Raw genomic sequence first — 26,391 nt, 5'->3', positions numbered from 1 at the left:
AAATGAATGTATATGTAGCCAAACAGACTGTTTTAGCAACATGGGGATAATGAAAGACTGGGAAGAAAACATAACTTTCTAACCTGTGCCATGCAGTTTGCATGCAGCTCTTTAATGGTAATTTATAGCCCACTATGCGAGCTTATGAATGTAACTTAGGAACTGCACAGTAACAAAAGAATCTCTGTGTCAAAAGCATTAATGCACTGAACTCTGCACATACAATACTGTTCTTTGATATGCATGGTGCACATTCTTTGCAGCAGGCATATAAACCCTCTGTGCTACTTTAGATGAATCAAAACTGCCACTAGACAAAATCCCCATCTCTCTCCAGCAGGTACATTAAACACCAGAGTTATAATGACACTTTTATTGTTGCCCCAAAAACTGCTGGATATACAAGAAACTTTGCAGTGCTTTTAAAACTGTTGCACTCCTACAAAACAGCCCAACACTAGCAAAACTGCCCCCGCCCTTCCCGCCTCTGGCCTTGCTACCACCCTTCAATGATGCCCTTCATCTTCACATATTTACTCTCTCATGCATATTAAAACACTGTTATAATGCTTCTCATTCCAATTATGTAGGGCAGGGTGTTGAAGTGTGTTACATCACACACATGTTATACAGAGACAAGGTCTCATAAATGTGTAAGTCACTGTATTGGAAATGTTACTTATAACAATGAGGGCAACAAGGTGTTAGAGTCAAATGTCATCCATGCTGGTAGGCATTATATGTTAAGAGTGCATGGCCTGGTGAAATATAGAAAATCAGGATTTTGAACTTAACATGTTGGTCGGGGTTGCTTTGTCTAATTATATATATATAAAGAACCCTAATTAGCAACCTTGGAATCATGAAAGATTCTGAAAAAACAAAGTCAGGTAGCAAAAGGAATGTTATGACAGCAGCTGTTACCCACTGAGCTAGCCACAGAAAAAACAATTAGTTGATCTGCATGTTACACCTTGTGCTTTACAAGAGCCGTATTATCCCTCTGTGCCTAGGCAAAATCCAGATCTTTCTAACTGATACAATATTCATCACAGTTTACATTTTGATTAGCCCCTTAAATCATTCTGGCATACTAAGAACCACCTATCTTGGCCTCTGGTGTGGCAGCACAATCCCCTGGAGAAAAACAGAATGCCCAGTCTAGACCGAGGAACGAGGAGGTCCACTACATACTGTAACTGCTCAGACTGGCCTATTTTCATTCTATATGGAACAATCAGCCATCATACAGAATGACAATGGGTCCATCGCAATCTGTGCTAGGCTGGGATGGGACGGCTCTTTATCACATAAGAGGTGTGCAAGGTGGGCCCAACAGGGAGATCTGCAGAGCACTGAGGCTTCTTGCAGGGGATCAGTGCAACTTGCTGGAGCCCCCAAAATTACTGACTAAAAGAGATCATCACAGACAATGGACGTGAGATTCAAATAACGGACAGTCCATGAAATTTACGGACGATCGGTCACCCTAGTTCAGTCTGTAATTCTGGTGTTTTAAATATTTGCCACATTATTCAAATTAACACCTGTAAGCTCTCCGCACTGTCAGCCTTCACTGATATGTATGCTGCCTTTCCTAGAAGAAGACATGACAGCAACATCTTCTGACAGTCATATCTTGCATGTTGCTGTTTGCTGAGGTTTTAGGTGACCCGTGGCTCATTGGTAAGTACAAGCACTTCATTTGTGGCTACATGTGTATCTCGGGATGACATCTCTAACATACTCAATAATCACTACAACACAAGACACAACAATTACTCTCACACCCACTGCATGTTTGTAGATATTTTGATTGAAATGTAGCTTACTGGCCCTTTAAAAAAATACATAAACCCTACAGAGGCCCAACCACGCTATCTCAATAGAGGTACAATAGGACACACATATCAAAGGGGTAAACCTATTGGAGCAAATCACTTCAGGTTCAAGTGAAGGGGGGTATCGCACCAGAGGAGTACTAGAAAATTCCTCCTCCATGGCTGCAGATTGCACAGACACCAAACTCACAGGAGGCTTGGTCTTGCTTGTCTGTACCCTGTTGGGCTCCTTCCAAAAGATATCGGGTAACATCATTTTCACGCTCTTCTTGGGGCCCCAGGTCAAGGGGGATGCAGGAGGGTTCAATTTCCTCTCAACCTCCACAATCAAATCATTAATTTTGCTGAGAGTACTTAAATCGCTTGTTTTCCTGGCCCACTGATTGGGTTTATTGAGGGTAGGGATGACATCGGCAGCCATCTGTTTGCCCAAAGTTGACAAATTAATTAATGGAAGTATATTAACAGTCTGAACACCCAGATGGAGACTCAGTGGGTACAATAATCTCCTGTTAACCCCATCTAATATCTACACCCCAACGTCCTGTAAGGCATAAATATACCCTCCCAAGAAACGATATTAAAATGCCATACAAAATAAAGGAAACCACTAAGAGTCAAGTCGCAGCAGTTGTGGGGAAAATTTTCAAATACACCAACAAATATTTGCAATGTTTAAAAGACAAAATAAACTTGTTTTCATTAAGATGAGAGTCTTTAACTTGTTTTAATTCACAATTGAAAACTTCAACTAACTCCCTGGTTAGTTCATATGTTCAATGTCGCATTCCAATGTGGATAACAACTCTCCCAATGCATTTCAGGTGAAATACCACCCTTCGTCAGGGGAAATCTACAATTGAACAAATATACAATGAAATAACTTTGTTGACTGTTACAAAGACAAGATTACATGTTACAAATACAAGCCTTCAAACTCCGGGAGGGTTTAGTAATTGAGATTTGTGAAACACAAGGCAAGTATTACGTGAGAAACCAGTTGTCTAAAAGGACTGTGTCATAAGTGCATTGTAGTAAGGTAGCATGTCCATTTGAATTACCAGATATCTTATCTCTTTCTTTTCATAGGGGTTTACAAACTCTGTATTCCATTTCATTAACTCTGTTTTTTGTTGATTTAACAAGTATCCTGAAACCTTTCCGAACTTCTCTATCTCCAACCCTTTTTCTGGGTAAGATTTTTCTATATTCCCTGTGTATACAATAAGGTCGTCAGCATACAGCCCTATTTTTTTTACCATCCGTTATAACTAAACGGGATAATTTTCTGTGATGTTCTTAATTTAAAAGCTAAGGGCTCAATATACATGTTAAAAAGTAACGGGGAAAGAGGGCACCCCTGGCTAGTCCCTCTTTTGATTTGTATTGCTGGAGTCAGATTCCCATTAACCAGAATTTTAGCAGAGGGATTTTTGTAGATGTCTTTGATTGCTGCTAAGCAATTTTCCACCAAATTGAAACACTGTATTACTTTAAATAAAAAGTTCCAATTAACTTGATCAAAAGCCTTGACGGCATCGAATGCCTTTACCGCCAAAGGGGACTTATACGTCCGTGACACATCTATAGCTCCAATAAGGTCCTGGGTCAACTCACTTAATTGTCTCCCCTTCATAAATCCTTTCTGATCCGGATGTATAAGTGGCCCTAATACTTTATTCAATCGTTTTGTTATAACCTGCTTATAGATTTTATGGTCGCAGTTTAAGAGCGAGATTGGATGATAAGATTCACAATCTCGCGGATTTTTATTAGGTTTTAAAAGGATTATTATTGTTGCTTCCTCCCAAGATACTGGGGGAATGTTTCCTTCTATGAAAGAGGAGTTACATAGTTGTAGTAGGAAAGGTGTTATTTCATCTTTTAAGATCTTATAGATCTCAGTCAGTCAGTCAGTCAAATATCTTTATTCGGTTAATTAAAACCATAAAAGCAATACACAATTCATTTTTAAAAAATAAGAACTATACAAATAGATTAAAATTAGCAATTAGACAAACTATACACATGTTGCAGTTCCTAAAATGATTCATTAAAAGAGGTTTTTTTTAAAAGAAGTTTTTTTGTTATTAAAAATATGAATACAAAACAGGTTCACTATAAGAAAAGGACCAGAAAAAGACAAGCGCCTCCATGTCCCAATGATCCTTATCCGGTGTCCCAGAATAAAGTTGATAAAATGTCAACCAGGATGTATATTTGTCTGGGTAAGTCTTGCCTTATTCAATCGGGCAGCCGCCACCAAGAAACTGGCTACACCATATGTGACCTGCACAGTGTTCAACATTTGCAGGTGTAAAAGTGCAGGCCTTACTTGGACAAAATTAAGTTCCTTCAAAATGGGATATAAAAACTTTTTCCGGGGCTCCAGATAGTGTTCGCAAAACATCACAAAGTGGACTGTGTCCTGATTTGAGAAGCTATCACAAGTGCAAGGTGGGGTAATTTCAAGGGTCCCCCACTTTATGTTGGAACCCAGCACTAGATGGATAAGATTGAACCTAAATCTCAATAAAAGAAAACGATGGTATGGTTTTGTCACAAATGTTAGATAAGGTTCCATGGCAGAGGAGGTAGAAATTCGATATATGGTTCTCACCATGGGTTTGTTGAGTTCAACCTGTTCCCTATCTAACTCCAGCAAATTCCGGAGATGCAACTTAACCCACCCTACATCTTCTTTCTTGAGACCCTGTGGAGAAGAGTACATATCCGGGCGCCCTAGCTTCACGCATGCCGCTCTAACATACGCTAGCCAGGGAATACTGCCCGCCTTGTCCAGGGCCAAGCAGTCTTTGAGTATGAGATGGTTCAACGTGATCTCCTCGTTTGTCCAGGTTTTCACCCAGCATAGCAGGGGGGCCATTTTTAGAAGGTCAGTAATGTGGCCCAGGCCGACTTCACTATGGATGGAATATGTAGGCGATGACTTTGGGAGTGATAACAAAGTTCGAATAAAATTATTTTCTACAATTTGAATGCCTTGAGAAGGAGCATAGCCCCAGATGTCAGCCCCATAGGATGCAATAGCCAGGCACTTTGATTTGTAGATACGGATCATGGCCACCATGGGCCTAGAACCTAATTTTTTAGAAAAGCTCATGAGACCTGTAGTAGATCGTGCAACTACGTTGGCCTTCAATTTTAGTTGAGGTCCCCAGGATCCTTTTTCGTCAAAAGTGACGCCTAGATAACAAAAAAAAGGTACCCTAGAGATTTGTAATCCGTTACAACTAAAAGTTTTAATCTTCAGGCTTTTCCTACGTGTGCCCGTGACCATGACATGGGATTTTAGTGTATTGATCTTTAAATCTAAAGATTCCATGAATGATCCGAAATGGTCTAACAATTTTTGCAGACCAATGCCTGTACGGGCTATTAGGACGGCGTCATCCGCGTACAGGAGGACCGGGATAGGGGATCCTCCCATACGCGGGACGTCCATGGTGGCTAGATTGAGTGATTTACCCAGGGAGTTAATGTAGAGTGTGAATAGGAGAGGGGCCAGGATGCAACCCTGTCTGACCCCTCTCCCTGATCTAAATTTTTCAGTACATCTACCTTCCCTTGTAACCCTAACGGAGGCAAACAAATTCTGGTGGAGGTCATGTAAAAAATTCACCAAAGTAGTGTCCAAACCCAAATCCCGCAAAATAAGCCAAAGTTTAGAGCGATTAACCAAATCAAAAGCGGAGGATAAGTCCATAAACCCTAGATATAAATGCCCCTCCTTCACCACGGTGTATTTACTAATTATGAGGTGGAGGTTTAAGCATTGGTTCATGGTCCCCCTGTGAGCCCTAAAACCATACTGAAGGTCAGAGAGGACCCCACTCCCTTCAAGCCAATCCCCGAGTCTTTGTAGAATGACTCTGCCCAAGATTTTAACAGCAGAGTCAAGCAAGGAGATTGGCCTGTAGCAAGCCGGGTCCCCCCTGTTCCCCTTCTTAAAAATCGGAACAATTATAGAGGTGGACCAAGAAGAGGGAAAGCCTGCCGAAGGTATCGCATTAAAAACATTGGTCAATATTTTGGACCAGAATTGGGGATACTGCATGTAGAGATCAGCAGGTACCCCATCAGGTCCCGGTGCCTTATGTTTACTTGTGTCTTTAATGGCCTTTTCAACCTCACAGATGTTAAAATCCATGGTCATAATATTCCACGGAGGGACACTATCTGACGGGAATGAAACTTCACTTTCATAGATTTGTTTGAAATGATTAAGCCATCTTTCATCTTCGATCACGCAATCCATGTCTGATTTCCCATCCTCAGTAAAGAAGGGCTGGTTAATAATGGCCCAGAATTTCCTACTGTCTCTCAGTATATTTACGGACAGTAAACTCTCCCAGGCCTCCTCCTTAATCTGAGTCTTACGATTGGCGAGTGCAGTTTTATAACCCTGCCGAAGACTTGCCACTAGAGTCCTGTCTCTGGGTCTCTGTTGGAGTGCTTTCAATAGGGCGTTATGTTTTTTTGAACATTCCCTATCGAACCATCTATGTATATGCTTGTTACCTTGCGGGCCATTCCTGGACTCCAAATTCTTAGAGATGCTTGAACATATCTCAGTGTAAGCGGCCACTACCTCAGACCCCAAGGAAGTAGGATCAAGGCAAACTGCCATCTTTGCCTCTGTTTCCTGGGCTAGTATTTGGAAGAAATTCTCAGGGACAATCTTCTCCCACTTAATCCTCCTCCCCTGCTCTTTAGAGGTGAGATCCCTTGGGGCTACCACCCCTGTTTCCCTCTCGGTCATGGAACAATCCAGGTCCAAGGTCAGCAAAACAGGGTTGTGGTCGCTAAAGACCGCAGGCACTACACAGTATTCGCAAGCCCTAGCTAACACCCCTGGTGATACAAAAATATAATCAATGATGGTATTAGCATCTCTCCCAATGAATGTAGGTGGTCTGGTTTCATTTGTACCAAAACCCAATTCAAATAGATTTAAAGTGGCCAGAAAGCTCTCAAGCCCCTCCCCCTCCTTAGTGTGTTCAAAATGGGGGATCCCTTCAACCAATGATCCTCCGTACCTGTCATTGTAACAGTCCCCCTCACAGGGGTGAATATTAAAATCACCCAGGATAACAATCTCTGGGACGGAAGTGCAATCGTGTCTATAGACTGACAAAAAATCTAACAGAGCAGACAAATGCTCGTTTACAAAAGAACCATCCCTGGAATTATAAAAATTAATAATTAAAAAGGGTTGATGGTCCGAAATAGCCCACTCAATTATCAGCGTATTCCTGGGAGCAGGTTCTATTTTTTTAAAAGACCCAGCCAGATTCAGTGAGAATAATGTTAGAAGCCCACCCTTGGGTCTCCCTCTCACGCCTGGTACGGCTGGGATTGAAAAACTGTGAAAACCATCCAATGAAAAACAGGTTGACGTGTCCCACGTTTCTTGAAGTGCCACTATCTCATATTGTTTAACAAACCCTTGCCAACTAGAATCTAAGGCCTTAGCAGTAATACCCGCTATGTTCCATGTGAGGAATTTACAAAGTGGCTTATTGGATTTATGCTTGTTATGCACTCCTCTAGCCTCAGTAGCTTCCAAGCCATCATCAGGAGAGAGAGTTGAATTAATCTTCTGCAGATCCACAAGGCTATCTTCTCTCAACATAGGAGTCTGGGAGTTATGGCGCCGCTGACCACTTAGTGATCCCTGTGTATGTCAGTCAACCCAGTCCGTGGTTGACAAGCACTCATAACGGTTAACAGTTGGGAAATCAAAGTAGCTATCTTGCCCATTTGCAGCCTGAAAATACTGTTGTGAGTAACTATTTTGGGGCCCTACCGCATAACCCCCTTGGAGTGGTCTGCCTCTCCTTCTCCTCACTAGATTCCAGCCCACATCGCCCTCCTCCTCCCATCCGTATGATTGTTCCTCCCATGGGTTGGTAAACCTCTGTCTAGGTTTTGGATCGTGTGGACCTCTTAGCCAGCTCCATCTTTTATCTGTGTGATTCCCTGGTAGATAGAAATACGAAAGTGGCCTAGCCATAACAGTGCTAGCTAGGTGTCTGGGTGCTCTACTACATATGTGTTCTACAACCTGAGTGTTCTCGAAAGTCACCACAACACAATCCCCTTGCAGATTTTTTCTATTCCCGCCCACCCATGGAGTTCTTTCTACCATTAAAATTTTACTAGGAATGTTAGGCGGGAGGGGATGGTTTTTAGTGAGCCAATGACACACCTTATTTTTAAGTGCCTGATGAGATTCTACTTCCGATGGGGGAATTTCAGTGACTCCAGTAAGAATCACTACAAAGGGACAAGCGTCTGGTGGAAGATGAATGTTTCTGCGAATCGCAGCCTTAGTTCGCGGGGCCTGATCAGGATTTGGGGTTACTGAAGTGGAAACACTTGATGTAACTTGGGTAGTTTGTTTAGTAGCTTGAGGGATTTCTTTAGTGGCTTTGGAGGTTTGATTAGCATTGGATGTATTCACCTGTAAATTGGGAACAGGGGTCTTTGCTTTCGTACCTCCCTGTTTAGGAGTACTACTAGAGTCTTTAGGGGGATTAGTTTTAGACGCGGTGACATTATTGCCCAAGGATGACTTGTTAGCTATACTCGCAGCATGGGATGTCTTGGCATTCATAGAGAAGCATGGAGCACTTATCTCCTTATGGATATTCATCAGGATAGTCTCCAAGCCGCGAAGTCTAACTTCTATGGGTTCCAGAAGGCTTTTAATCGTGTTAAAGATTATATTATTGACCATGTCCTGCCCATGGCCATCTTGATTCTGTATAGCTAGGTTGGTGGCCTCCCCAGTGAGTTCCAAAATTTCCTCCAGGCTGCTGTCTAAGACGGTGTCGTCTGGAAGACTAATCGGTAAGCCAAAATTTGTGGGATTCACCCCGCCTATATCATTGGAGGAAGCTAGCAAATTATTGCAAACAATACCCTGATCTGCAGTAGAGGGTTGTTGAAATCGAACAGTTTGCGCTATTTTAGCTACTTTCCCTTTGGGGGTGGTAGAATTATTTGCCTTTCGTTTCGGGATTGCCCCTTCTATCAAACCCCTTTGATCTATATTAGTTACCACGGGAAAGTTATCTAGCTCAGTGGCGTCTAATCCACTCTCTGTCAAAATGTTGAGATTGGGGGTAGCTTCTAAATCCAGTTGTGAATTAGCAACGTCTAGTTCCTTATCGACCTCAGTGTGATCAGCTGGGTTATGAATATGCCGGGAGTTGATGGTGGGAGTGTATGCCTGGGCGATAAGACCCAGCGAAGATCTCCTGGCATTAGCTAGATCCTGGGATACTCTCCTATCCATTAATATTATTCCCTGGTCGATTAGTGCATTGGTGCGGACGATGAAATCGTCTAGTGTCCCAGTTAGTTTTTTAGTACCTGCTGCGGCCATGCTTCTGGTTTCCCGGCAGTTCATGGCACCCCTATATAGATGGTGAAATAACCTAGTCAGTAAAAATAGTGTGGGAATAGACTACCGACTTACGGTTACCGTGAGCACCTTATTCCTTTTGGCTGGGGTAAATCGGGCAGGGGTTCAAGCCCAGGCCCAGGCTCCTCAGGCCTCTGAGGGCCACAGAGGGCCCGCCCTTTGCCCGGGCTTAGCCCCGGGCGCTCCCGCGCGCTCCCGCGTCGCGGGTGGTTCTCGTCGGATTTAAGCGCCGTCAGCGCGCTCTCTGGTCCCGCCTCCACTTCCTGGTTGCAGGGCAGCTGGGAAGGGTAGTTCACTGACCCTCTCGGTCTGCTAAGAGACCGGCGCGGTACACCCACAGGGGGTCCGCCTCCAGCGGCGACACAGCAACGCTCTCGCTAACCTTGGCAGTCAGGTCCAAAAAACAGCTTTCCTCCTCTGGTCAGTCCCCCGCTCTGCCGGTGGTTCTCGTCGGATTTAAGCGCCGTCAGCGCGCTCTCTGGTCCCGCCTCCACTTCCTGGTTGCAGGGCAGCTGGGAAGGGTAGTTCACTGACCCTCTCGGTCTGCTAAGAGACCGGCGCGGTACACCCACAGGGGGTCCGCCTCCAGCGGCGACACAGCAACGCTCTCGCTAACCTTGGCAGTCAGGTCCAAAAAACAGCTTTCCTCCTCTGGTCAGTCCCCCGCTCTGCCGGTGGTTCTCGTCGGATTTAAGCGCCGTCAGCGCGCTCTCTGGTCCCGCCTCCACTTCCTGGTTGCAGGGCAGCTGGGAAGGGTAGTTCACTGACCCTCTCGGTCTGCTAAGAGACCGGCGCGGTACACCCACAGGGGGTCCGCCTCCAGCGGCGACACAGCAACGCTCTCGCTAACCTTGGCAGTCAGGTCCAAAAAACAGCTTTCCTCCTCTGGTCAGTCCCCCGCTCTGCCGGTGGTTCTCGTCGGATTTAAGCGCCGTCAGCGCGCTCTCTGGTCCCGCCTCCACTTCCTGGTTGCAGGGCAGCTGGGAAGGGTAGTTCACTGACCCTCTCGGTCTGCTAAGAGACCGGCGCGGTACACCCACAGGGGGTCCGCCTCCAGCGGCGACACAGCAACGCTCTCGCTAACCTTGGCAGTCAGGTCCAAAAAACAGCTTTCCTCCTCTGGTCAGTCCCCCGCTCTGCCGGTGGTTCTCGTCGGATTTAAGCGCCGTCAGCGCGCTCTCTGGTCCCGCCTCCACTTCCTGGTTGCAGGGCAGCTGGGAAGGGTAGTTCACTGACCCTCTCGGTCTGCTAAGAGACCGGCGCGGTACACCCACAGGGGGTCCGCCTCCAGCGGCGACACAGCAACGCTCTCGCTAACCTTGGCAGTCAGGTCCAAAAAACAGCTTTCCTCCTCTGGTCAGTCCCCCCTCTTATAGATCTCATTAGGGATAGAATCTGGGCCAGCAGCTTTCCCCTTTTTTAAGGAGTTAATTATTTGACGTATTTACTCCAGTGAGAAGGGTCCATTTATAACTTCTCTGTCTTCTTGTTGGAGAGTAGGGTGATCCATCTGTAATAGAAATTCTTCCATGCAAGCTTCATCTATTATTTCCTCCTCTGTATACAATTTGTTAAAAAACCGGACAAAAGCTTATTCAATTTCATCATTCTCTGTGACTACCCTACCATTATTAGGGAGTCGTATATCCTTTATCCAGTTTCTCATTTGTTCTGTCTTTTCTTTCCACGCGAGAAGCTTGCTACACCCTTCGCCATACTCATGGTGTGCCAGTTTACTGGCATCCCATTTTTTTTTAAGAATAGCTTTTATATAGTTAGCTAGATTACATTTATCTGGGAATTCAAATAGTCCATAATATAGATAAAATTGCGAAAGTTAATTTTGATAAGGTGACAAAAGAAGTAAGCTCACTCCTACAATCTTGGGGGGCTATATCTCTTTCTTTTCTGGGCAAATCCAATTTAATAAAAATGTCGATCCTTCCTAAATACACTTTTTTATTTAGTACTATCCCCCTTGTGTTCCCAAAAATTTGGTTTAAAAAGGTGCAGAGACTTTTTACAAAGTTTATATGGGGAAATAAGTGCCCTAGGATCTCTCAAAGAAAAAGGAGTACGGTGGGAATGCTAGCGCGGATCTTTATTTGTATATGTGTGCATTTCAGTTAAAAAACCTCTGACAATTAGGGGTCGATTCCGATTCGGGAAAAACCGCTCCGAATAGCCGTTCGGAGCGTTTTTCCAGTACAAATCGTACCCTGCAATGTCCCGCGTACGTACGTCGAAGTACGATTCGTACCAGGAGACCGTACGACTTGAATCACCATACAAGTCTCTGTCGGAACCCGCTGTACGCGACACCTGTTTGACTCACGGCTGGCTTATACGACCCAGCAAGTACGATACGTGTCGGGTATGCACCATGATCGCAGGGGTACGCACCGTACCCCATGTACGCTGGGTGTACGGGGCGTACCCCTGCGATCATGGGGGGTACGCATCGTATGGTGTGTATGTGATTGTGCGCTGTTCCATAAGAATCACCCTTACCTGACGTGGTCCGTACAGACCACGTTCTGATGCCCCGGTTCGGATCGTACTCGTTGGGTCGTACGGCGTGTGTTCGAGTCGTACGGAGAGGGCTCCGGATACGATTCGTACGGACGTTTTTTTTACCGGATCGGAATCGACCCCTAAATGTTGGAACATTGCGAATTTTCACCCCTTTTTAAAGCACTTACATGGGCTCTATCTCCACAAGCTGATGGTTTTCTTCTAAAATTTGGTAACCCTAAATTAAAAAAAAAGTTAAATTAAAGATTCTGCTGACATCTGTAAAACTTTGGTCACAAGTAAGCCGCCTCCTAAAAATTCCATACTACAATGATATTACTCCGATTTGGAACTCTCCTGGGATAACAGTATGTTTGACAGACGCATTGGCGTTACCACTGAGAAATTGTGGAATTGTCTCTTGAGGTCAATTGTTAACTGAGGGAGACCTTATTTCTTGGCCGCATCTATCAGCTATAACTGGAAACTTGATCTCAAAATTTAAATATTACCAATTAACAAGCTGGACAAAAGCAGTTGGAAAAGAACTGAAAGGGAACCCGTATTTACCACTAAAGATTTGTTCTAGAAGCAATAAGGGAAAGGAGGTGGCAGATTGGTACTGGCTATTGGTACAAAATGGAGAAGAGGAGCAGACCTCATTTATGAAAATTCGGAAGAAGGACCTGCCAGACGAAGATCTTGAATCTATTGGGCAAGTATCAATGTCACATCTTTAGTCATGTATAAACGCTGCATCATTAAAAAATAATCACCTTTTCACAGCTCATAAAGCATATTGGACCCCGTAGAGAATCTCAAAGATGGGAAATCGGGAGATCAAGAAATGCCCCAAATGTGGAGAAGATAATGCTAATGAGGTCCATATGTTCTGGAGCTGTCCGGTAATTTTCAAGTTTTGGAACAAAGTGGGTAAGACCATATCAGATGTTATGGGGATGGAAATTAAACTAACCTCTAAATGTGTAATTTTTGGGCTACCTCCTAGCGAAGTGGGGGATTTAATATTAACAAAGAAGCATAAAGCTTTGTTCCTTACCTTGATTCTCTTAGCCCATAGAGAATTATGTATTAAATGGATACTAGCATGCCCTCCCACAGAGATGAATGGATTTATTCCATTCAGAGGGCAGCATGTCTGGATCAAGCAGGCAATATCACAAAAAAGACCAAATATTGGGAAATCTGGGATAATTGGGTTGAGACAGGGGCTTGACATATATAATGAGGATCATGGGTTTTAAATACTCTGGTTTATGGTTTACAGCTCTTTGATGTTTGATTTTATTTATTTATTTATTTATTTTTCAAGTGAATCTTTGTGTTTCTGGGTCCTATGATTAATAATATGCTTCAGACATGGTCCTGGGGACTAGTCTGAAAAGAGCCACTCGCTGGTAAGTGAGATTATATAGGCCGCTTTCGTTTTCAAGATTGAGGTTTTTGAAACCCTAAAGAAGTAGTCGAAGGTGCGGCTCTGGAGATACATAGTATCCCTTCTCCTCTGTGGAAGTGAAAACCGAACCAGTAATTAAATATTCATCCTTCAGACACTGAGAAGAGGTCAGAAAAGAACCATCTCTCTTGTTACCATCTCTCTTGTTCTTTATGGAAGCATATTATCTTTAAATGAGGACTAAAAGATAAAAAATAAATTAAAAAAAGGTAGCATGTCCATGAAGGAAAAAGATAGACATGAGTATCACTATGAGACCTCCAATGAAGGGCTACTGGGCCGCTGGGGGCTTGCGGGCTGTACTATGAGTACCACGTATGTAAATGGTGGGAAGTAATTTGTGTTTAATTAATATATAGTTGTTACTTACTGTTAATTATTAGATACATATTTTGAGTAATTTGTAAGTATATATTTGTTGTATTTATTTTTAAAAGGGGTGAAGGGTGGGTATTAAATACATTTTAATAATTGATTTACTAGTTGTTAATAGTAATTTATTGTAATTTTAAGATACGTTTTAAATGGGTTTTTATTATTTGATAGTTTAATTTAGTTTGTGTTGTGCAAATTATAGTGTTACAGTGTGTGTAGTAGATTAATATTTATAATTTCTTTATTAGTAAGAATTTTAAAACAGTTTATAAATTATGTAAAATATGTAAGTACATTTAATTAAGAAATATGACGTGTTTTATTAATTGTGTAGTGTTAAAGGGAAGGAAATTAAATGCATACATTTATTTTGTCTTTTTTTTTGTAAATGTTTGTATTTATTGTTTTATTTTATATAGTATTTGAAAGTTTTTGTCAAGTATTACTATTGTTCTATGTTTTCTTTTTATATGTTTTAAAAAGTTGATTTACATGTTTAAATATTCATTATTAATGTTTATTATCTTTTAGTTTTTTTAATATATATATATATTTTAAGTGTTTCAATGTGAATAGTATTTTTGTATTACAGTTTCCAGCACTTTCCCTACTGTTGCCCTCATTGGAGTGGGAATACTAATTTTTTCCCTCTGCTATCCAGCACTTTCCCTACTGTTGCACTCACTGGAGTGGGAATAGTAATTTTCACCACTCTGATATCCAACACTTTCCCTACTGTTGCATTCTTTGGAGTGGGAATAGTAATTTTTACCCCTCCGCTATCCAGCACTTTCCCTACGTTGCGCCCACTGGAGTAGGAGTAGTCATTTTTACCCCACTATCCAGAACTTTCCCTACTGTTGCACATGCTGGAGTAGGAATAGTCATTTGTACCCCTCCGCTATCCACCACTTTCCCTACTGTTGTACTCACTGGAGTGGGAATGGTAAATTTCACCCCTCCGCTGTCCAACACTTTCCCTACAGTTGCATTCACTGGAGTGGGAATAGTAATTTTTAACCCGCTAACCAGCACTTTTCCTACTGTTGCACACACTGGAGTGGGAGTAGTAATTTTTACCCCTCCACTATCCAACACTTTCCCTATTTTTTCAATCTCTGGAGTGGAAACAGTAAATTTTACCCCTCTTCTATCAAACACTTTCCCTACTGTTGCACTCACTGGAGTGGGAATAGTCATTTTCACCCCTGCGCTATCCAACACTTTTCCGACTTTGGCATTCTTTGGAGGGGGAATACTAATTTCTACCTCTTCGCTAACCAGCACTTTTCCTACTGTTGCACTCATTGGATTGGGAATAGTAATTTTTACTCACCCGCCTTCCAGCACTTTCACTACTGTTGCACACACTGGAATGGAATAGTCATTTTTACCCCTCCACTATCCAACACTTTCCCTACTGTTGCACTCTCTGGAGTGGGAATAGTAAGTTTTACCCCTCAGCTATCCAACACTTTCCCTACTGTTGCACTCTCTGGAGTGGGAATAGTAATGTTTACCCCTCAGCTATCCAAAACCTTCCCTACTGTTCCACTCTCTGCAGTGGGAATAGTAAATTTTACCCCTCTGCTATCAAACACTTTCCCAATTGTTGCACTCACTGGCGGCGGAATAGTAATTTTTTCCCCTCCGCAATCCAACACTTTCCCTACTGTTGCACACAATGGAGTGGGAATAGTCATTTTAACCCCTCCGCTATCCAACACTTTCCCTACTGTTACACTCTCTGGAGTGGGAATAGTAAATTTAACCCCTCAGCTATCCAATACTTTCCATAATGTTGCACTCTCTGGAGTGGAATTAGCAAATGTTACCCCTCTGCTATCAAACTCTTTCCCTACTGTTGCACTCACTGGAGTGGGAATAGTAATTTGTACTCCTCTACTACCCAATACTTTCCCTACTTTTGCATTCTTTGGAGTGGGACTAGTATTTTTTCCAAGTCTGCTATCCAGCACTTTCCATACTGTTGCACTTACTGGAGTGGGAATATTAATTTTTACCCCCTCCGCTATCCAGCAGTTTCCCTACTGTTGCGCTCACTGGAGTGGGAATAAAAAATTCTACCCCTCCGCTATCCAGCACTTTCCCTACTGTTGCACTCACTGGAGTGAGAATAGTAATTTTTATCCCTCCAATATCCAGCACTTTCCCTATTGTTGCACTAACTGGAGTGGGAATAGTAATTTTCCCCCTCCGCTATCCAACAATTTGGGGCCCATTACAATGGCGGGCAGCCAGAGTCCGCCTGCCACTGTAACGGTAAACGGTACTGCCCGCCAGAGGTGCGGTGGTCCTGTTGTGCCCATTAGGATGCGGCCGCCACCCTGGCGGTCGCATCCTATATATTCAACATTGTGGTGGGCAGTGCTTTGTTCAGCACCCGCCACAATGCCAAATATGCATGTTGTGCATTGGCCTGCGCAGCGTGACAGGCACCACACGCTGCCTGCCACCTTGTGCATGCCAATGTAGGGAGGTACCATACTAATAGTAATATGGATGGCTGTGCCTGTAAAGCACTGCTACCATATTGTGTCCCTTTTCCACCCAATCAGCAATCAACCGGTGGAAAAGCGGAGGGTGGTCTTTCCGCCTGCCGCAGTGCCCCCCACCATACTAATATGGCGGGGTGAACAAGGGACATTTGGCCGGTGGATGTTACATTTTATATACATATTGTTATATTTATTAAAATGTATATTAATGTATATTAAATCGAATTTATTTTTTTAAGTTAATTTAATTTTTTATATATTTAATATGATTTCTTTATATATATTAAAATCGATTTTTGTACAACTATATTTTTTACATCAATATTATTTTTTCGATATTGTTGTACTTACAATAACAAGTATAGGATGTAGATATTTTTGACATCGATATTAAATCTCGATATTTGTGTTTGGGGATATTTTTGGGGTCGATATAATGTCAGTGAACTACATTGTGGATTGGGGGAACTGCTATCTTATCATTTTATACAACAGACTCTTGTTTTGAACAATATATGGACTTTTGACAGTGTTTTTTCACTTTTTATATAGACTTCTACCCTTGACATTTCATGGTGTATTTTTATTGCTGCACTTGTAATTACTCCAGTGATAACAACCAACATACCTGAAAAGAGTAGCTTTGGGAAAAGACAATACAACATATATGAACATAAAGAGCTTATGTTAGGGTGTTTTTGAGGAGTTATTTTAATACCCCCATGGTCTGTGCTATCTCCCTGAATGATTTAACAAAGCCTTTCACCCCCTGTCATAAGTCTGCCTTCTGTTTTCCATTGAAGGTTAATGGGGGCAACAAATGTAGTTTTTGTTTATGTTTTACCATAAATTTGACTATAATGGCTATTGTATCGGGACTGAAATTTCCACTACAGAAGCATGGTTTGCATCTATCAGGCAGAATATTGTGGCCGCTGGGTCTGAAAGCTGATTTGTAAAAAAGTAGATAATATATTAAGGGCAATATTTATGTCATTGAAAAGTAATGGCTGTCAACTGTGTATGATTTGTCTTAGGTGTACAGTACCCTCCTATTTTCTTCCATGCGGAGTTCTCCACTCCGGTTCTGGAAGTCTCTGCCCTGGGTGTAGTGGTCATGCACAGTGTGAGAACCATGAACCTGTTCGTAAAATTACTTGAAGGTTCTTTGTGTTCTTAAATTATGTTTATTCTGACTCCAACCCATACACTGAGGGTGCGGATACATGCAAGTCTACATTTCGAAGTCAATTTACACACGGAAATGATGAAAAGCCAAACCAGTAAGTTTACTACAAAGTGTAAGAGTACATTTACACATGTAGCTCCAGTGTAAGTTTACTTTTGTGAATAGGCATCATAATGCTTTGAGGTATAACCTCTGTTATGTTAGAAACATCTATTATATTGGTGTTAATGGCCCATGATTGCTTACATAAAATGTTCCTTCAATGTTAGTTAAGTGATTTTTTGTTAAAAAGGCTTCCAATTGTAAAGGGTCTTCCAAGGTTGCTGGTACTGGGGCATTCTTTGTAAGTCCATTTTTAAACTATTTAACCTCTATGGGAACTTTAATTATAGAAAGCTGTGCAAGCCTTGTGCTAAAATGTTTATCCAACTAACACTGAGATGTGTGAATACGGGGTTATAGGTGCATGATGAATAATATGCCCATACTGCCTCTTCCCCTTCTTAGTGTCAGCTTCTGTCCAACTACATCAGATCCTGGAAGTGGGCTTCCACTAGACTTATAGTTGTTTTACATGTTCTCTTGGATTGCTAAAACCATGACATACGTCGGATAGTGATCTTGTAATTGTCATCCATCACCTAGGGAAAGAGCAGAATTCCCCAAAACATGTTGCATATGTGCATCTTACATTTGATTTTATTTGATTTGATTTATGGTTTTGTAAAGCGCGCATATGCCCGTGGGCGTCTTGGCGCTAGAGAAACATAAGACTAGTGCGGCGATGGGAAACCTAATTTAGACGGACGTGAACAGCCAGGCTTTTACAGATTTCCTGAAAGACAACAGGGAGGTACTGTTTTTGATTGCAATTGGGAGCCGATTCCAGTCCTTGGCTGCATGCAATAGGAAGCTTCTTCCTCCCCACCTTGCCTGTTTGAAACGGGGGATCTGGATCAGTTTCGCCTGACTAGAGCGCAGTACCCTTGGAGGAACATATGGCTTGAGACGTGTTCTAAGGAACAGAGATCCCGAGCCCTGAAGTGCTTTGTAGGTTAGACATAAGGATTTCAATTTAATTTGTTTTACCAAGGGGAGCCAGTGTAAGGTATCCAGGTGATGTGATATATGTTCTGATCTGGGGATGTCTAGTATCAGCCAAGCTGCTGAATTTTGCAGGTGTTGCAGTTTGGCTAGGTGCTGGGCCTGCATTCCGGCATATAACGCATTCCCATAATCAAGTCTCGACAGGGCCAGTGTCGTGACCACGGTTTTACGGGAATCCATAGGGATGTAGGGCAGTAGTTTCCTGATCATTTTCAGGATAAACCACATAGTGGCTACTAGTTTGTTGGTTTGGGCTTCAAACGTTAGTCTGTTGTCCAACATCATACCCAGATTTTTGACTTTTTTTAACAGGTGTTGGGCAATTACTGAGATTGGCAGGCCACCATTCAGGAGACCAGACTTTGTTGTTTGCTCCCAGTATCATGACTTCACTTTTGTCCCCATTTAGTTTCAGACAGTTTCTCTCCATCCACCGACTGACCTGCCTCATACAACTTTTAAACTTGTCTGCAGTGTCTGAAGTGTCATCTGTGATTGAAACCACAATTTGTGTGTCGTCTGCGTACGACACAGGAAGGAAACCACAAGCCCTGATCATTCCTGCCAAAGGCGCTACGTATAAATTAAAAAGAGTTGGGCTGAATGATGACCCCTGTGGGACCCCGCACGGGGAGCTGAACGATTAAAATATTGCCTCCCCCAGCTCTACTGTGAAGGTCCTATTATGCAAGTATGATGCCAACAGTTTTCTTGCATCTCTGTGGACCCCAGCTGTTGCAAGTCGACCCAGGAGTGTAGCATGGTTTACCGTATCGAAGGCTGCCGAGCGATCCAGCAGGATCAAGGCGGCCTTCCCCCCGGCATCCAGTACACTCCTGAGTTCTTCCACTGCCATCAGCAAAGCTGTTTCTGTACCGTGACCAAAAAGGAATCCAAAAGTTGGTTTCCGAGAACTAGCTCGTGTCAAGGTAAATGACCTGATTGGTCCCTGGTACCTTTCAAGAAAGAAAAATGTCTTTCTAGTGTCCCCTCACTCACCGGGGTTGCCCCACGGTGACATGCTTCATCATTGGGGTCCTCCCAATTCTCTACGAAAAGGGGCGTGCTGCGACTCATGGACTACGCAGGAGCACTTTGAAGTGAAAAGACTATGTGTATTGCAAAGCAAGTGGTGGAGTGGGTGTAGGTGAGTTAAAAATACCATGCTTAGTGGGCCTCAACAAATTTAATATGCTCCTAGGCAGGTATATTGAAAATGGGGTGGGATCACTGTTATTCAACCTGTAATGAGGATTGATTCAGTGAAAGGTCGACATGTTTCATGCTACCCCTAGAATTTCTTCAGGACCATGCAGGGACCAGCCCTGCATTTGCCACTCCTTCTGTCCATAGTTGCGGAGAATTATAGGTAATAATAAAAAATGTAGAAATTATAGCATGCGTTCGTTTTTAGAATACCGCATATGCGGTCCCGGGGAGGCTGACAGTAGGTAATCCCGAGTCCTTTCACCGAACAGGAACAGTGTGTCCAAGTGGTGAAATCGAGCCCTAGTGAGACCATGAAGTGCCAGTGAGCACAGCATAAACATCTGAATTCAGTACTAAACCGTATGTATTCTAAAAACGAACACATGCTATAATTTCTACGTTTTTTATTATTACCTATAATTCTCCACAACTATGGACAGAAGGAGTGGCAAATGCAGGGCTGGTCCCTGCATGGTCCTGAAGAAATGCTAGGGGTAGCATGAAACATGTCGACCTTTCACTGAATCAATCCTCATTACAGGTTGAATAACAGTGATCCCACCCCATTTTTAATATACCTGCCTAGGAGCATGATAAATTTGTTGAGTCCCACTAAGCATGGTATTTTTAACTCACCTACACCCACTCCACCACTTGCTTTGCAATAGACATAGTCTTTTCACTTCAAAGTGCTCCTGCGCAGTCCGTAAGTCGCAGCACGCCCCTTTTCGTAGAGAATTGGGAGGACCCCAATGATGAAGCATGTCACCGTGGGGCAACCCCGGTGAGTGAGGGGACACTGGAAAGAAATTTTTCTTTCTTGAAAGGTACCAGTGACCAATCAGGTCATTTACCTTGACACAAGCTAGGTCTCGGAAACCAACTTTTGGATTCCATTTTGTGCACTTAATGTTTGGAGGACGACCTAGTCTCCTATTCCTCCTTCTTCCCCGGTCTTATAGCTGTACCGTGACCCTCAGGGAAGCCGTACTGGGAAGGGTCAAGGATATCTGCGTCTGAAAGAAATTGGACAAGCTGTTTATTCAGCATGGGTCAAATGTCCATTTGTTCTTTTTCCAAAGTAGTAGGTAGTAAGCATGGGCGTAAAATCCGTTACGCTCGCGGATTTTTCGTATTTTCGGAGAATCCGCAATCCGCGAACTCTCGCGGATGCGGCGAGAATACGCAAAATCCGCGCGAAGCGGATTTTTTGTTTGTGTTCGCACTGCTCGCGCTGCTCGCGGTCCGCGGCGCGGGCAGGAACAATCTCGCACTAGCGAAAGTACAAAAATTACTTAGTAAAGGAAGTGGCCCAGTCTCCAACTTCCTGTTCCTGTCCAGCAAGCTCCTCCCATAGGGGTGGGGTGAAGGAAGTGCCCCAGTCTCCAACTTCCTGTTCCTGTCCAGCAAGCTCCTCCATTTCCTGGCCACTTTTCGATCATTTTTGACTGGGAAGGATTACTTTTTGTGGTTGCTGCTGGATATTTGGATTTGAGGCTTTTTGGATTACTTTTGGATTCGAATTTTGATTTCACAAAGAAGTAAGTTGATGTTGTTTGTTTGTGGTGATTTTTGTGTGTGTTGTTTTTTTTCGACTTTTTTGGGGGGAAAATCTGCAAGTTCGCGAGCTGAGGATGTGTTTTTGCTTGTGTTCGCACTGCTCGTGTCCCGCGCAGCAACAATCTCGCACTCGCGAAATTGTAAAAATTACAATTCTGCTGCACATGAATTGAAAACCACCAGGCTTATTTATGGGTGCATGGATGATACAACTGTTTTGTTGAAATTATTTTTGTTAACATGATTCTGGCCAGGGCATGGATGACATTGGATTGTGCTGATTTTTGTGTGTTTTAGGACTTTTTGGGGTGGTGTTGGGGGCTTGCTATGGGGGTGGGGGCCATTTTATTGTCTGGTCCCGTGTGGGTGGGGGTCTAGGGGCCATTTGTAAGTTGTGTGCTTTGTGCCATAGGCCTGCACCCACTGTGCTCTGATGTCATCCATTATGCCCAGGGGGGCCCAGAATCGGTCTGTTCGCGGATTTTGTGGGTTTTTGCCACGTTCGCGCCGTGAAGCAACAATCTCGCACTCGCGAAATTGTAAAAAATGCAATTTTGCACCGGAAAACCACCAGCAGGCAGCATAAGCCTTCTGAAAATGGATGGATGGCATTGGATTGTGGTGATTTGATTTGTGTTGTGTGTTTTCACTTTTTGGAGTAGGGGTTGGGTGCTGGCTATGTTGGTGGTGGCCATTTTGAGGCATGGTCCTGGCCATGTGGATGGGGGGGTCAAGCGGCCATTTTGAAGGCAGGCAGTGAGCTTTGAGACATAGGTGTGCCTTGCTTTCACCCATTGTGCCCAGGCGGAGTCAGGGGTACATGAAAGCACAACCCTCTGTGTGTGTGCTCTCTTGGATCAATGTTAAATTCCTGTTTCCCAAAAATTTAGCAAATCCTAATTTTGAAAATTCCATATTGTGTGGTGTGCACGTGTGTATTCATAAATGCCTACTTGCTAACTGTTTATTCAAGCGCTACATATGCAACATTTATATTTACTGATGTTCCTCTGTCTTCGTTTGCGTTTAGGTGCACAAAACTACGCATCATCATCGTTGAGCATCAGTGCCAGGAAGAAGTGCTGCTGCGGCCTGTTGTTCCGACATCTGAAGAAGATGGCTCCAAAAAGAGGTGCCCGTAGGTCCTCTTCCAAGAAAGATGTCTCTACTAAGGAGAAGAAGAAGCAAGTGGCACCACTTACCAAGGCGACTGGTTGCTCAACCAAGACATTTTTTGGGCAACAACAACCAAAAAAACAAAGGCCCACCATGAGTGCTGCACAGGTAGCCTGTTTAGTTGTTGAATCACCAACGACCAGTGATGTTGGATCATCGCAAGAAAGTAGCAGCACGCCATCAACACAGGTTTTAACTCATCTCACAAGTACTATTCAACAACCAAAGCCGCAACAACAACTGCATGGGCTACTAGTACAAGCAGAAGTACATGCGCAAGGAGCTGTCCGAGAAGGAGCTGTCCGAGAAGGAGCTGTCCGAGAAGGAGCTGTCCGAGAAGGAGCTGTCCGAGAAGGAGCTGTCCGAGAAGGAGCTGTCCAAGAAGGAGAAGGCCGAGAAGGAGCTGTCCGAGAAGGAGCTGTCCGAGAAGGAGCTGTCCGAGAAGGAGCTGTCCGAGAAGGAGCTGTCCGAGAAGGAGAAGGCCGAGAAGGAGAAGGCCGAGAAGGAGAAGGCCGAGAAGGAGCTGTCCGAGAAGGAGAAGGCCGAGAAGGAGAAGGCCGAGAAGGAGAAGGCCGAGAAAGAGAAGGCCGAGAAGGAGAAGGCCGAGAAGGAGCTGTCCGAGAAGGAGAAGGCCGAGAAGGAGCTGTCCGAGAAGGAGAAGGCCGAGAAGGAGAAGGCCGAGAAGGAGAGGTCCATGGAGACTTGCAAGTAGAGGTCAGTGAAGATGGCCATGGAGCGGTGCAAGTGCCCACAATGGTTGTTCTTCCAGAAGTAGGGGCACAGGAGGAAATTGACTTTGGAGCCGGGGTATCATGTCAGGAAGACGAAGCCACTCCTCCTGATGATTCATTTTCTCCCAGCTCCCCAGCAAGGAAAAGATCAAGGAGGGTGTGTAGAAGTTCCTCTTCAAGCCCCGCTCCATCAGATGATGATCTGGATCTGGATTGGCAACCATCTCCGACGTCTGAGAGGGAGGCACACCATGAGCTGCGAATGGTATCAAATCTTAAAAGGAAGAGCCCCGGAAAGCTCATACTTATGGATCCGAACGTCGGACTTGATGAAGTGGTGCATTCTGATGTTGTTGAAGAGGATGACAGCAATGACCTAGTCATCACACAAGTCAGTCCAGCCACACCGGCCATGCAGCAGACAGACATTTACACCCTATCCCGACGTCATGCTGAGCGTGACCCTGGCGACGTGCCACTGGTAGCACCACCAACGCAGTCAAGTAGTACCACAAGTTCAACAAAACCTACAGCTCCCATATTTTCTCCCCGGAGGGGGACTCCATCCAGCTCGACTCCCTCAAGTAAGGTTGCTGCAATAATTGCACAACCCAGTAGATGTCTGCAAGGCTCATCCACCACTGCTTCATCTGGCATTGGCAGCAGTATCACCTCGTGCGGCAAAACCAGAAGTTTCCAGTCCCCAGTTTGGAACTTTTTTAGTGTCCATGAAAAATATGATAACATAGCCGTTTGTTGCATTTGTAAGACTAGCGTTAGCCGTGGTAAGACTGGTACCAACTATGGAACCGGAGGCCAGATAGGTCATCTTGAAAGAAAGCACGCTGTCGAATGGTTTCCGCACCTAGCAAACGTCAAGGGAAAGCGATCCCAAAGGGCAAGTGGCCAAAATATACCCATAGTAGGTGTTTCATCTGAAGATGATGGGGAGGTAGAAGAAGCGTCAGACATGTGTCCGGTTGCACCCAGTACCCCTTGCAGCACCACACCCTCCGTAACACATAGCAGGCACACTGAGAGTCTGGGAGACACACCAATGCGGAAAATGTCAACACTGATCAGAAGTGGGTCGAAGAAGGCATCAGCATCATCCCGTAAATTTGTCCAGCGCACCATTTCAGCCATGTTCTCCTCAGATGCGCAATTTCAACGCAACCACCCAACTGTACGCCTCTATAACACTAAGCTGGCAAAAATGCTAGCGGTGGACCTTCTCCCTTTTTCGTTTGTCGAAGGTGTGGGTTTCCTTGAACTCGTGGCAACATTGGCCCCTAAATGGAAGGTTCCTAGCCGGTACTATTTTGCCAGGGTTGCTGTTCCAGCACTACACAAAGAGGTGCTTGAGTTGGTGGGGGCAGCTTTGCAGAAGAGTGCTGTTCACACTATACACCTGACAACAGACATGTGGACCAGTTGCGCAGCCACTGATTACATGTGCATCACTGCACACTGGGTCTCTTTTTCAGGGGTTATTAAACAGATAAATGCAGGTGGTGACTTGGTCGAGATTTTTAAGGGTGCTCGTAAACATGCAACATTAGCCATGTTTGGCATGGAGAAAAGTCATACTGCAGTCAACATTTTGGCTGACTTTAACAAAAAGGTCTTGCAATGGCTGCGCCCAAGAAATTGCAAGGTTGGTTATGTTTCTACAGATAATGGCAGGAATGTAGTTAAGGCCATGGAGGACGGTTTCTATTTCAGAGTGCCGTGTTTGGCGCACTGTATCAACCTTGTTGTGCAAAATTTTTTGAAAAAAGAACTTGCAGTCGACAAAACACTGACCATCTGCAGAAGAATATGCACACATTTCAACCATTCTTTTAAGGCCCGGAAGGAGCTGAGGCGCAAGCAAAATGAACGTAGAATGCCAGTGAAAGCACTTATCCAGGAGGTGGCAACACGTTGGAACTCAACCTTCTACATGCTTGAGCGTCTGCATGAGCTGTTTCCAGTAGTCAATGAGTATTTCTACAACCTGGGTGGTGATACGACAGGAATGATACTAGCGGTGGAGCAATGGCAGCTAGTTAAAAGCCTGACAGACATGCTTCGGCCTTTTGAGGTCTTCACGCGTGACGTGAGCAGGGAGGACTGTTCTTTGAGCAAAGCTATCCCACTGTTGCTGAAGCTCGAGCACCAAGTCAAGGTGGTGTCTTCACAATTAAAGGACGTTGGAAAGAACGAAGCACATGAGTTGGCGCAGAGATTATTACAACGCCTAGTTAGCAATGAACGGCTTGTAAATATCAAGAAACAACAGCACTACATTTGTGCTACTATTCTGGATCCACATTACAAAAAGCCATTGTTTGGCAAAGTAATAATTCCTTTTGAAACATCGGATGTTACAGAGTACAAAGGTTGGCTAGCTCAGTCAGCCATTCGTTTTGAAATAGAACGGAAGGAAACTGTAGGAGAAGACAGTACTACTAGTGAATCAGCAGGCGATCAGGCGTCCCAAAAAAGCACTTCACCATCTGTGCCTGTGGCAGAAGTGAGTGATTTTTCCTCTGAGCCGTTAACCACACCAGCAACCGTATCATCTCCACCAGGCGCATGCGATATGTCTGAAGCGAGTTGGCTAACTCAGCTAGGGTTTCCTGGTCCTAGAAAGGACACAGAAGTGCAAAGTACAGGAATCCGGGAGGACATTCTTTCAATGGTGCAGGCCTATCTGGATGACTCAACAGAGGTCAATATTACTGAGGACCCATTGGCGTATTGGCATGGGAAAAGAAAAATATGGCGAGAGCTCACCAACCTGGCTATCAATTACTTGTCTTGCCCACTCGCAAGCGTGTCTTCAGAACGTGTTTTTAGTTCTGCTGGTGGCATTGTGACTTCCAAAAGGTCCCGCCTTTTGCCCGCAAATGTGGAGCGGCTCACCTTGATAAAGATGAACCAGCACTTCATACCACCAGATTACAGAGTACGAGAATGCACGCAGGAAGAAGAGGACACCGCCCTACCCGAGGAAAGTTCTCCTCAGTTACCAGAAGTAACCCCGACTGATGAGTTAGCAGAGTATGAGGACGAGTTCTGCTTCCCTGACAGCGAGTTCTGAAAATGACTCAATCATTCATTAATTGTAAATAGTCCTCCTTATTCACTTTTATTCCTGTGTGTCTGCCTTTCTTTAGCAAGTGCTTCATCACATTCCCAACAAAACTGTAATCAACCAATAAAACAACAAGCCCATCAACAGAACTATCTTGA

Source organism: Lissotriton helveticus, chromosome 1_1 (genome assembly GCF_964261635.1).
Source record: "Lissotriton helveticus chromosome 1_1, aLisHel1.1, whole genome shotgun sequence".
Taxonomy (NCBI): Eukaryota; Metazoa; Chordata; class Amphibia; order Caudata; family Salamandridae; genus Lissotriton; species Lissotriton helveticus.
Note: the sequence above shows the minus strand (reverse complement) of the source record.